Source organism: Tachypleus tridentatus, chromosome 2, assembly GCF_004210375.1.
Source record: "Tachypleus tridentatus isolate NWPU-2018 chromosome 2, ASM421037v1, whole genome shotgun sequence".
Lineage (NCBI taxonomy): Eukaryota > Metazoa > Arthropoda > Merostomata > Xiphosura > Limulidae > Tachypleus > Tachypleus tridentatus.
The window spans coordinates 20,781,504-20,793,530 of record NC_134826.1 but is presented as its reverse complement, the minus strand read 5'-3'; the positions used below and the strand labels follow the sequence as shown (position 1 = coordinate 20,793,530).

Genomic DNA, 12,027 nt, shown 5'->3' with positions numbered 1-12,027 from the left:
ACATAGTTGGGATAGGGGTTGGATGCTAACATAATAGGACATAGTTAGGATAGGGTATGGATGCTAACATAATAGGACATAGTTAGGATAGGGTATGGATGCTAACATAATAGGACATAGTTGAGATAGGGTATGGATGCTAACATAATAAGACATAGTTAGGATAGGGTATGGATGCTAACATAATAGGACATTGTTGGGATAGGGTATGGATGCTAACATAATAAGACATAGTTAGGATAGGGTATGGACGCCAACATAACAGGACATTGTTGGGATAGGGCATGAACGCCAACATAACAGGACATAGCTGGGATAGGGTATGGATGCCAACATAATAGGACATAGCCAGGATAGGGTATGAACGCCAACATAATAGGACATAGTTGGGATAGGGTATGGATACCAAACACAATAGGACATAGCTAGGATAGGGTATGGACGCCAAACATAATAGGAATACATAGTTGGGATAGGGTGAATGCCAAACATAATAGGACATAGTTGGGATAGGGTATGGATACTAACATAATAGGACATAGTTAGGATAGGGTATGGATGCTAACATAATAGGACATAGTTGGGATAGGGTATGGATGCTAACATAATAGGACATAGTTGGGATAGGGTTTGGATGCTAACATAATAGGACATAGTTAGGATAGGGTATGGATGTTAACATAATAGGACATAGCTGGGATAGGGCATGGATGCTAACATAATAGGACATACTAGGATAGGGCATGGATGCAGTAGCCATTTTAATTTCCAATAATCTCACTCAAGTCTTATTTCACAAGAATCTCTTCAATCTTTAACGAACTGAGTTCTTATTTCAGTGAGGCGGATAGTTCTTCCGAAGAAGGAAACACGTAACAATTTGGATAGGGAACATAACGATAATGTTTTCACCCAGCAGCAGTTTCGTCAAGTCTATTAAGAATAAGTCAAGAACTTTCGATTTAAAGCTTTTGGTAACAAAGTTTATTTGCCCCAATAATCGACTTTAACCATTAATTATTACTCAGTTAAACACACTAAATTTAGTCCAGCTAACATTCAACCTCCGAAGTTAATGTTTTGTTCTTCCTTTAACCTTTTCATAAGTGAAGAAGTAGTGGAAGTACGCTCATCTTCTGGTTCTAATCTGGTTTTTCGTATCTCTATTCCCAGGGGGCGAAAGAGTTCCATCATGAAATGCTACAATCTCTTGCCACTTAGCTACGAAAACCAGCTCTTAGCCGCAAGTTGTGAAAATGTTAAAGAACGAACAGAACTTTAACGTCGACAGTTGGATACAGTAATAAGGTTGGTTGTACAGAGTGGAACCGTTTGTAGCTTTAAGTGTTGACACAACATAAGTTATTACAATAGCAAGTTAATCTATAGCAGTTCCAACTGTGTATCTCATGTTTAGATATTAGATACATTCCACTTCCTATTACAGACTCACCAATCAAAAAACACAAAACATAACTTAAGGAATAATATCACACGCTAACTTCCATAAAAATCTCTGTCTCTGATATATATATATAATTTGTTTTCTTAGCAAATTTCCCTTTTGTGGAGAAAAGTCATAGGTTTATCGCTAATTTGTGATTCCTTGTTGTAACAGGTTACGTTATAATAAAAACAAAAGAGTTTAAGAATAAAAAAATATCATAACACAATGTCTTAGAAACAATAATATATTGTTTTACAATGTTTACTTTTTACATTATTTAATTAACAAAGAAAGCTGATGCTCTCTGGAAGTGTATAAAACACTAAGTACTTCTACATGTCACCTATAGAGGGCGCTGTTGGGTAAGTACGAAACTCTTGCACCAATGAGCACAAGAACCCTGAGCTATGGACAGCTCATTGGCTGATTTGAAGTTTATCTTATTTGGTAATCTCACAATACATTGTTCGTTAACTTGTAAGGAAAGGAAATTTATGCGAAGTCTAAAAACGGCGAAATATTAGTTATAAACCTGAAGTCTGTCTATGTGATACTTCTCACTATACAAGGAATCTCGAAGGTACGAAAATAAAAGCTAATTGTTGAGTAAACAAATCAAGAAATGAAAATTATCGATTGTAACTTATTTGTTCATATTTCTTTCCCTAGAGGGATATGTCCAAATATAAGTAGGGATATGCAAGCATCATATAACACATTTCCAACACATAATGTTAAACGTTTAGGAAAACAATAGACTCTTATCGTGCGATAAAAAACGCTTAAAAAATCTTTATATTGTAGAAATGATGCAGACAAACACAAGTGATGCGCTGCACTTATGATTCATTAGGTGAAGACGTGTATAAAAATGATTTGATGTTTGTGGCACGGGATAAGAAGGTTCATACATACGGTTATATCACGGATTTTAACTTTCACATTGCACGCGGAGATAAGATGTGGCCTACTATTTAACGTTCTAATTTTTCTGTTAGTCAAGAGTTGGCGGCTTGTGCTCTTGCCAACCTACTCTTGTATAGTTCAGTGTGAAAATTTTAAACCAGACGTTTCAAGAAAGAGATTCAAATGTATATGGAAAAAAAATTAAAATGTTAGTTGAGTATGTTAGATATATTTCTACTGATATTTGTTAATATTTAAACAGCCACTAATTAAAATCACACGAGATAACTGGACTTTTGGACTTCCTGTAGAATAAGTCCAGGTTTTTTGCGTTCTACCACTACGGCAGTTGCTAAATTATTAAAACTGAAACTATATATTGTTATTCTTTTTATATCTCATCCGTTCGACTGAACTCAGATAAAATATTAACCATCCACAAACGCATTCTCAGCTTAAGGTACTCGTATAAAACGAGATAACATTTCATCTTTGCTGCTACGAGTAACAAACATGTTACAAATTTAAAAGAACAGACAACAGATACTCAAAGCTAGGTTGTTACCTATGTTTTGGTATATGTACAGTGTGAAAAGTACATGTATAATGTATAAAATATGCGCGTGAATACACATTACATGCGCGCGCGTTTAAACGATACTTTGTTCTTTATGTTAAGTTTGTGTTTAATACATTGCGTCTTTTGTTAGGCTTACCTTAAGTGTTTTTGGTTTGCTTTGCAGAGAATGTTTATAATACAAACTATTAACTGTATTAGAGTTGCAACTATTAATATGTTTACACTCAAGTGTAACTCCACATTGTCCCGTATTGATCAACGCTTGTTTGTTAGTAACACATCGCCAAACAACTTATATTTACGATATTATTTTTACTTCTTTAATGTTACGTAAATCTTTCTCGAGAAATACTCCAACCACGTAAGGAAAAAGTAAATTATTAACTAACAAACTGTTGTTTTGTTTTCCATCAGAATTTTACTAAATATATGTTTTGTTAAAGTGTTATTTTCGACTATTCTCAAAACACATGACCCTTGCAGTGGCTTAGCCATTAAGTTTGAAGACGTGTATGTAAAAGCTGGGTTTCGGTAACCGTGTCGACACAGACAGCCTGCATTGAACAAAGAATTTACAAATATTTTTAACAATTAACAAAACAACGTTACCTAGCAACGGACGAGGACTGCTGAAGGCCACTAGATTGAATAGATGGAAGAAATTATTTGAATATAAAATTTTACTTCTGTGAAAAGCGTTATTTGAAGATTACGTTTTACTTAATGGTCCTTTCAGTAAAAACTAACTCTAATGTAAAAGAATAACATTTTATCAGTAAATGTATAGTTGATCCCTTATTTTGTTACTCTCTCCTCATTCGTTTTCTTCACATGTAAACTTAATCCCATTTGTTGTCGTTTTTTTTAAAAGACTGTTTTGTTTTGTTTTGCTTTTTGAATTTCGCACAAAGCTACTCGAGGGCTATCTGTGCTAGCCGTCCCTAATTTAGTAGTGTAAGACTAGAGGGAAGGCAGCTAGTCATCACCACCCACCGCCAACTCTTGGGCTACTCTTTTACCAACGAATAGTGGGATTGACCGTCACATATAACGCCCTCACGGCTGAGAGGGCGAGCATGTTTGGCGCGACTGGGATGCGAACCCGCGACCCTCGGATTACGAGTCGCACGCCTTAACACGCTTGGCCATTCCGGGCCGCTATGGAAACAGTAGACGTTTAAAATATTATCGAAAAAACGTAAACTACGATTATATTTTAAACGTTCATCTTATTTCATAAAAAAATAAAATGTGAATAGTGTGATTGGACTGTGAATTGATGGATTAATTGCTCAAGACGTGTTGCCGCAAAAATTCTATCCGCATATTTCGGTTGTGAGTGTGCTATAAGAGAGACGCTCAAATTCTATCAATCGAGTGGCTAGCCCAAGGGATTGCGGTGGGTGACGTTGGCTAGTTTACCTCCCTATAAATTTTTCATTTCATTGTTACACTTTGCGCAAAATCTTTAAAAAAAAAAAACACACATAATTTTCATCTGGATTTTTTTTCTTCCTTTGCTCCTCAGTGGAACATCGACAAGCTTATAACGTTAGAAACCGGATTTCGATACCCGTGATGAGCATGACTCAAGTAACCTATCACGTAGCTTTGTGCTACAAGCTTTTTTTTTTAATTTATCCATTTCACAAAATTACGTTTTGGAAAAGTACGAAACAGATAAGCCTAGTTGCCTCTTATAATTTTCTGCTGATTATCCAAACAATCGTTCACGCTAAGTTTCACGAGAAATCCCAATTTTTTAATTATACACAGTGTTTGAGTAAGCTGTAGAAGTTCTGACTCAATCCGACTGATGTGAGTAGACTACAAGTTGTTCTAAATGTCTGGAACAATATGGAAGTGATACTCAAAGGTACCAAAAGTCTGGCACAGTATGGAAGTGATACTCAAAGGTACCAAAAGTCTGGCACAATATGGAAGTGATACTCAAAGGTACCAAAAGTCTGGCACAATATGGAAGTGATACTCAAAGGTACCAAAAGTCTGGAACAATATGGAAGTGATACTCAAAGGTACCAAAAGTCTGGCACAGTATGGAAGTGATACTCAAAGGTACCAAAAGTCTGGCACAATATGGAAGTGATACTCAAAGGTACCAAAAGTCTGGCACAATATGGAAGTGATACTCAAAGGTACCAAAAGTCTGGAACAATATGGAAGTGATACTCAAAGGTACCAAAAGTCTGGAACAATATGGATGTGATACTGAAAGGTACCAAAAGTCTGGAACAATATGGAAGTAATACTCAAAGGTACCAAAAGTCTGGCACAATATGGAAGTGATACTCAAAGGTACCAAAAGTCTGGCACAGTATGGAAGTGATACTCAAAGGTACCAAAAGTCTGGCACAGTATGGAAGCGAGACTCAAAGGTACCAAAAGTCTGGCACAATATGAAAGCGTGACTCAAAGGTACCAAAAGTCTGGCACAATGTGGAAGTGATACTCAAAGGTACCAAAAGTCTGACATCATGTGGAAGTTATACTTCAGAGTCATTTTGTAAATAATTCTAATTTCCTAATGATGTCTGTCTCTTGGTTCACTATGTGGTACAGAAATTGTAGCAACATTTTGTACTAGCAGTGGAAACTGTTTAGTCAGTTTGACACGAAGTACAACATAAGTTCAACTATACCGCTAACCTGAAGTCGATTCACAGGTACAGGACTTAAGTATTTGATACTAATGCTAGTCTGAAGTCGAAACTTGTATTACAAGTTTAGGCATAGAACCAATACTACTATTTGCCAAAACCAGACCTAAAACAAAACCAGAACTAAACTTCTGTATGATGTAGACTCATCACACACAAGCAACACTCCAAGCTGAAATGTAAATATTTATTGTAAACATATCTGTATTATCTATCGTTTCTGCAGCGTACTTAGACAGCGCATAAAGAAGTTAAATAGAAAAATAATAAAATTACCTGAAAGACCAATTAAAATTTAAGTATCATGTTAAAGTATAATAGCATTATTCTTTTAATCTGAGAGCTTCCTAAATTTAGTGTCAAGTTTACATTCGCTTCCAATCTGATATTCACTTGTTTACTTCCCTTGTACGATATTCAAATCAGAAATACCAATAAACAATTTACAAAATTATCTAAATGCGCTAAAACATCATACATAATGAGCGACATTTCATATTTGTTTTAAACTGAAATAAATAGTATTTTATAGCGTAATATAAGCATTCTAAAAAATAAAACAGCTAAACATGTTTCAGGAGTAAAAATGCAACGCGAAATTCTGAAAGTGTTGCGAACACGATTGTATTTATTAATTAAGGCTTATTTAGCTTAGGGTATATTCGAATATCGCGGTATTAAACGTTGGGGTGTTTTGTATTTGTAAGATGAATCACGAACTTTGCATTAAATGTTTAACTTCAGAAAGATACCATTAACTACCATCTACATGCATCCAGATATTTTTCTGAGTCACGTGTTTGTTGGTTGTGCAGGCTATTAATAAACCTATCTTGCCCTTATAAATTTAACATCCGTTAAATCATTAAAATGATGTGGATTGTCCATGTTAATTGAGTTGAGTGAAATGATGTGGATAAATGTCACTGGACTTTCCAATAAATAGATACCATAACATGAGACGAGCTGTAAGAAATTATGTCTGAACATATATCGGAAGTCCTTTTATATCCACAAAAAAACAAAAAACATATCATGCAAATACCAATAATTCCAAACAGTCTCTTACTGCTTCTGATAAATGTATAAATCTACGTTACACAAAGTCCCTTCACGTGATATTTGTTTGTTAGTTCTATGTTTGTAGCATTTTCAGTAAATTTTCTTTGAATATAGTCATTTTTTTTTCATTGTTGAATATAGAACTGTCTATCGGGTGTTATTTTCGTGTGACTATTCTCTTTGTTTTGTAACAAATATATTTTAATTTATTATTATATGATAATAAACACGAGTATGCGACTAAGTTTAGGGTAAGGATATTCTCGTTTATTCTGTCTCCCACTATTACAATTTAGCATGTTATATAGATCTATTTAAACATGGTAATAAATACGAGTATGCGACTAAGTTTAGGGTTAGGATATTCTCGTTTATTTTGTCTCCCACTATTACAATTTAGCGTGTTACATAGATATGTTTAAACATGGTAATAAATACGAGTATGCGACTAAGTTTAGGGTTAGGATATTCTCGTTTATTTTGTCTCCCACAATTACAATTTAGCGTGTTACATAGATATGTTTAAACATGGTAATAAATACGAGTATGCGACTAAGTTTAGGGTTAGGATATTCTCGTTTATTCTGTCTCCCACTATTACAATTTAGTGTGTTACACAGTTATATTTAAACATGATAATAAACACGAGAATGCGACAAAGTTTAGGGTTAGGATAGTCTTGTTTATTGTGTCTCCCTCTATTACAATTTAGCGTGTTACATAGTTATATTTATACATGATAATATACACGAGTATGCGACAAAGTTTAGGGTTAGAATAGTCTTGTTTATTGTGTCTCCCTCTATTACAATTTAGCGTGTTACATAATTATATTTATACATGATAATATACACGAGTATGCGACTAAGTTTAGGGTTACTCCCGTTTATTTTGTCTACAACTTTTATTTGTTTGGTTCCTATATTGATGTTTACTTTGGTTTTTTGTTCGTTTCCGCTTCACCTCTGCACGTTTACTGACGTTAGCTTAAATACACTTTCTATTAGTTTTTATGAACAGTTCTTTCTGAACCTCTCCAGAACTCTCATCACTCAGAAATATCCTGTCTGACGAAATTATCATGAAAAGTGTTAACATCCGTTTCGCCAAAAAAGTGATACGATCGATACGGTATAACGTAAGTAGAAACGAAATGTTTCTAACAAACGAGACATGTTTTTTCTAACCAGTTTTTAAAGTTTGTCATTTAGAGAAGAACGTATCCGCTGGCCTCAATGGCCTTCAAAAACCTCAAGTCCACCAACATAGATAACCTTATAAAAACAAGCGTTACCGATGACACTCCAGCTCGCTAGTGTCAATAGGAGGGGGGAAAAAATGGACGATTAGGCTTAACATATAACGAACCCACTAGTAAAAGTTTCCCGACTGACATTGGTCTTGTATCACCGCTCATGCTCAGATCGTTTCGTACTCGCTAATGGTATTAGGCAGACAAAGTGTGATATGGGAACGAGAAATGGTTCGGCGTCGCCGGCGAGGCAAAAGAAACGATAAAAAAAATTTAAAGAAGTTGAGGCCGTACTTACCTCAATATTTTGATTTCACCCAAATAACAGAAGACCCGGAATGATTTGGTAACTAAAAGATAACACCGCAGGCGTCTGAAACTAGTGATCCATCCATTGATTTTTTTTTCACAATAATCCGTTTTTCTGGTCGGGTTTAAAATTGCACAATGAAATACGCAGCTGCACTTAAAAGTAGAAACGAGACTACCACTACAGTCCGTCTAGCACGATGTATAACCAGACCCCAACTGTAAGAAAAAGAGGAGATACAAATTACGATATTCACTGGCTTTGTCTTGATATATAGTCGTAATTTTTCCTGGCAGAGGTAATAATTTCTCCACTTTAAAAGCCTCACGTGACTTGCATTAGCCAATCACGAGTCCTGTTTTCGGCCATAAAATGTTCATCAGGAGATAGAAGGCTAGGACTATTGCTAACTTCGTGCTTGTGATGAACAAAGAGTTTAATGGCCGTTACTATAAGTTTTATTACAGTTTCTGCCAGTTTTCTTGACATTTTTACAACCAACAACTAATCCATCTCAATACAGCGAAGGTTCGCGAGCTCTTCCTGCAGCCTATGACCTTCCCAAGCGGGTCATTTACTGTCTCAAATGGGCAGGGCAGTGCCGGGAAGGGCCCTGCCCCCGTGGGTTAATTCGGCGAGGACAAAAAAATAAAAGCATCTTCATATATTTACATGCGCTGAGACCACCCACCTCTGCGTAACAAATAAAATATGATGACAACGAACGTTCCTACATCTGAATTACCAGGGGCAGATACATTTGTAAACAAAAGGGGCATAAGGGTTTGAAAATAGTGAGAAGGGTTTGAAAATAGCGAGTGCTTTATCACATACCATTTGAAATAATTAGTTGTTCTTCTAATATATTGCACCTGTTATATCAGAGCTCATAAACATTAAACGTTAATTGATTGAAAATAATTAATTATCAGGTAAGTTTCTGATAATCTAGATTAAAGAACCTAATTACCAGCAACAAAAATCAAGAAATTTAGAAAATGGTTGAATATCTGTCGGTGTTTTGGTGAGAAAAGTTCATACCCTGGAGGGTCAGGTTCTCTGTGACCTCTTCTTTCAGAAAATGGTTCGAAAGGTTTGTTTGTCTGCTTTGAATTTTGCGCGAAGCTAACAAGGGCTATCTGCGCAAGCCGTCCAAAATTTAACAGTGTAAGACTAGAGGGAAGAAATCTAGTCATCATTACCCATCGCCAATTCTTGGGCTACTCTGTTACCAAGGAATAGTGGGATTGATCGTCACATTATAACGTTCCCACGACTGAATGAGTAAGCATGTTTGATGTGACTAGGATTCGAGCGTCCGAAACATCTGGCGATGCCGGACCTTGTTCGAAAAACAAAGGTTTTTTTTTTTTTTTTAATTTCGTGCAAAGCTACGTGAGGGTTATCTGCGCTAGCTGTCCCTAATGTAGCAGTGTAAGACTAGAGGGAAGGCAGCTAGTCACCACCACCCACCGCCAACTCTTGGGCTATTCTTTTACCAACGAATAGTGGGATTGGCCGCCACATTATAACGCCTCCACGGCTGAAAGTGCGAGCATGTCTGGTGCGACGGAGTTTCGAACTCGCAACCCTCAGATTAAGAGTCGAACGCCTTAACCCACCTGGCCATGCCAGGGCCTTGTTCGAAAAACGAGATTGTAACTTAAACTTGACATTGAATACACGTAACTACATTTTCTCATGTTGTAAACATGAATACATATACACTGTATTTTGAACCATAGAATCGTTTAGGGTTAAAATTTTACCGTAAAGGCTGCTCAATACACTTTCATGAGCGCGTGCAGAAAGGAGCAAGAGGGGGGCATTTAACCCGTTACATTTTTAAAATCAAAATGCACGTATTATGTTGTAAAGTTAACATCACAGTTAAGCTAAATGTTTTGAGTAATTTGTATTAAAACTGTAAACTGTTTGTCACTTCCCCCTTCGAAAATATTTTCTTTGGACCCACATATTCACTATATTTAATTATTTTTATAGCTTTTGAGTGAAAGTACATCAAATGGAAGATTCAGAAGTAGAAAGTAACCTAACAAGTAGTGAAGCCAGTCTAGAATACAAGCTTACAAGAAGTAACCTAACAAGTAGTGAAGCCAGTCTAGAATACAAGCTTACAAGAAGTAACCTAACAAGTAGTGAAGCCAGTCTAGAATACAAGCTTACAAGAAGTAACCGAACAAGTGGTGAAGCCAGTCTAGAATACAAGCTTACAAGAAGTAATCTAACAAGTAGTGAAGCCAGTCTATAATACAAGCTTACAAGAAGTAACCTAACAAGTAGTAAAGCCAGTCTAGAATACAAGCTTACAAGAAGTAACCTAACAAGTAGTGAAGCCAGTCTAGAATACAAGCTTACAAGAAGTAACCTAACAAGTAGTGAAGCCAGTCTAGAATACACGCTTACAAGAAGTAACCTAACAAGTAGTGAAGCCAGTCTAGAATACAAGCTTACAAGAAGTAACCTAACAAGTAGTAAAGCCAGTCTAGAATACAAGCTTACAAGAAGTAACCTAACAAGTAGTGAAGCCAGTCTAGAATACAAGCTTACGAGAAGTAACCTAACAAGTAGTGAAGCCAGTCTAGAATACAAGCTTACAAGAAGTAACCGAACAAGTAGTGAAGCCAGTCTAGAATACAAGCTTACAAGAAGTAACCTAACAAGTAGTGAAGCCAGTCTAGAATACAAGCTTACAAGAAGTAACCTAACAAGTAGTAAAGCCAGTCTAGAATACAAGCTTACAAGAAGTAACCTAACAAGTAGTGAAGCCAGTCTAGAATACAAGCTTACAAGAAGTAACCTAACAAGTAGTGAAGCCAGTCTAGAATACAAGCTTACAAGAAGTAACCTAACAAGTAGTGAAGCCAGTTTAGAATACAAGCTTACAAGAAGTAACCTAACAAGTAGTAAAGCCAGTCTAGAATACAAGCTTACAAGAAGTAACCTAACAAGTAGTGAAGCCAGTCTAGAATACAAGCTTACGAGAAGTAACCTAACAAGTAGTGAAGCCAGTCTAGAATACAAGCTTACAAGAAGTAACCTAACAAGTAGTAAAGCCAGTCTAGAATACAAGCTTACAAGAAGTAACCGAACAAGTAGTGAAGCCAGTCTAGAATACAAGCTTACAAGGAGTAACCTAAAAAGTAGTGAAGCCAGTCTAGAATACAAGCTTACAAGAAGTAACCTAACAAGTAGTGAAGCCAGTCTATAAAACAAGCTTACAAGAAGTATCCTAGCAAGTAGTGAAGCCAGTCTGGAGTACAAGCTTACAAAAAGTAACCAAAGAAGTAGTGAAGCCAATCTAGAATACAAGCTTACAAGAAGTAACCTAACAAGTAGTGAAGCCAGTCTAGAATACAAGCTTACAAGAAGTAACCGAACAAGTAGTGAAGCCAGTCTAGAATACAAGCTTACAAAAAGTAACCTAACAAGTAGTGAAGCCAGTCTAGAATACAAGCTTACAAGAAGTAACCTAAGAAGTAGTGAAGCCAGTCTAGAATACAAGCTTACAAGAAGTAACCTAACAAGTAGTGAAGCCAGTCTAGAATACAAGCTTACAAGAAGTAACCGATCAAGTAGTGAAGCCAGTCTAGAATACAAATTTACAAGAAGTAACCTAACAAGTAGTGAAGCCAGTCTAGAATACAAGCTTACAAGAAGTAACCTAACAAGTAGTGAAGCCAGTCTATAAAACAAGCTTACAAGAAGTATCCTAGCAAGTAGTGAAGCCAGTCTATAAAATAAGCTTACAAGAAGGAACCTAACAACCAG

At 36.1% G+C, this 12,027-nt stretch overlaps 1 protein-coding gene across 2 annotated transcripts in view; it reads right to left on the bottom strand.

Moving 5' to 3' along the window:
- LOC143239173 (homeobox protein Hox-B4a-like) overlaps window positions 1-8,926 on the bottom strand; it is a 32,526-nt gene extending 23,600 nt beyond the window's left edge. For both annotated transcript variants that reach the window (XR_013021045.1, XR_013021047.1), the window contains exon 1: window positions 8,224-8,926. The gene's annotated coding sequence lies outside the window, so the exon portion shown is untranslated. The remainder of the gene's footprint in view (window positions 1-8,223) is intronic.
- Between the last annotated feature and the right edge of the window lie 3,101 nt (window positions 8,927-12,027).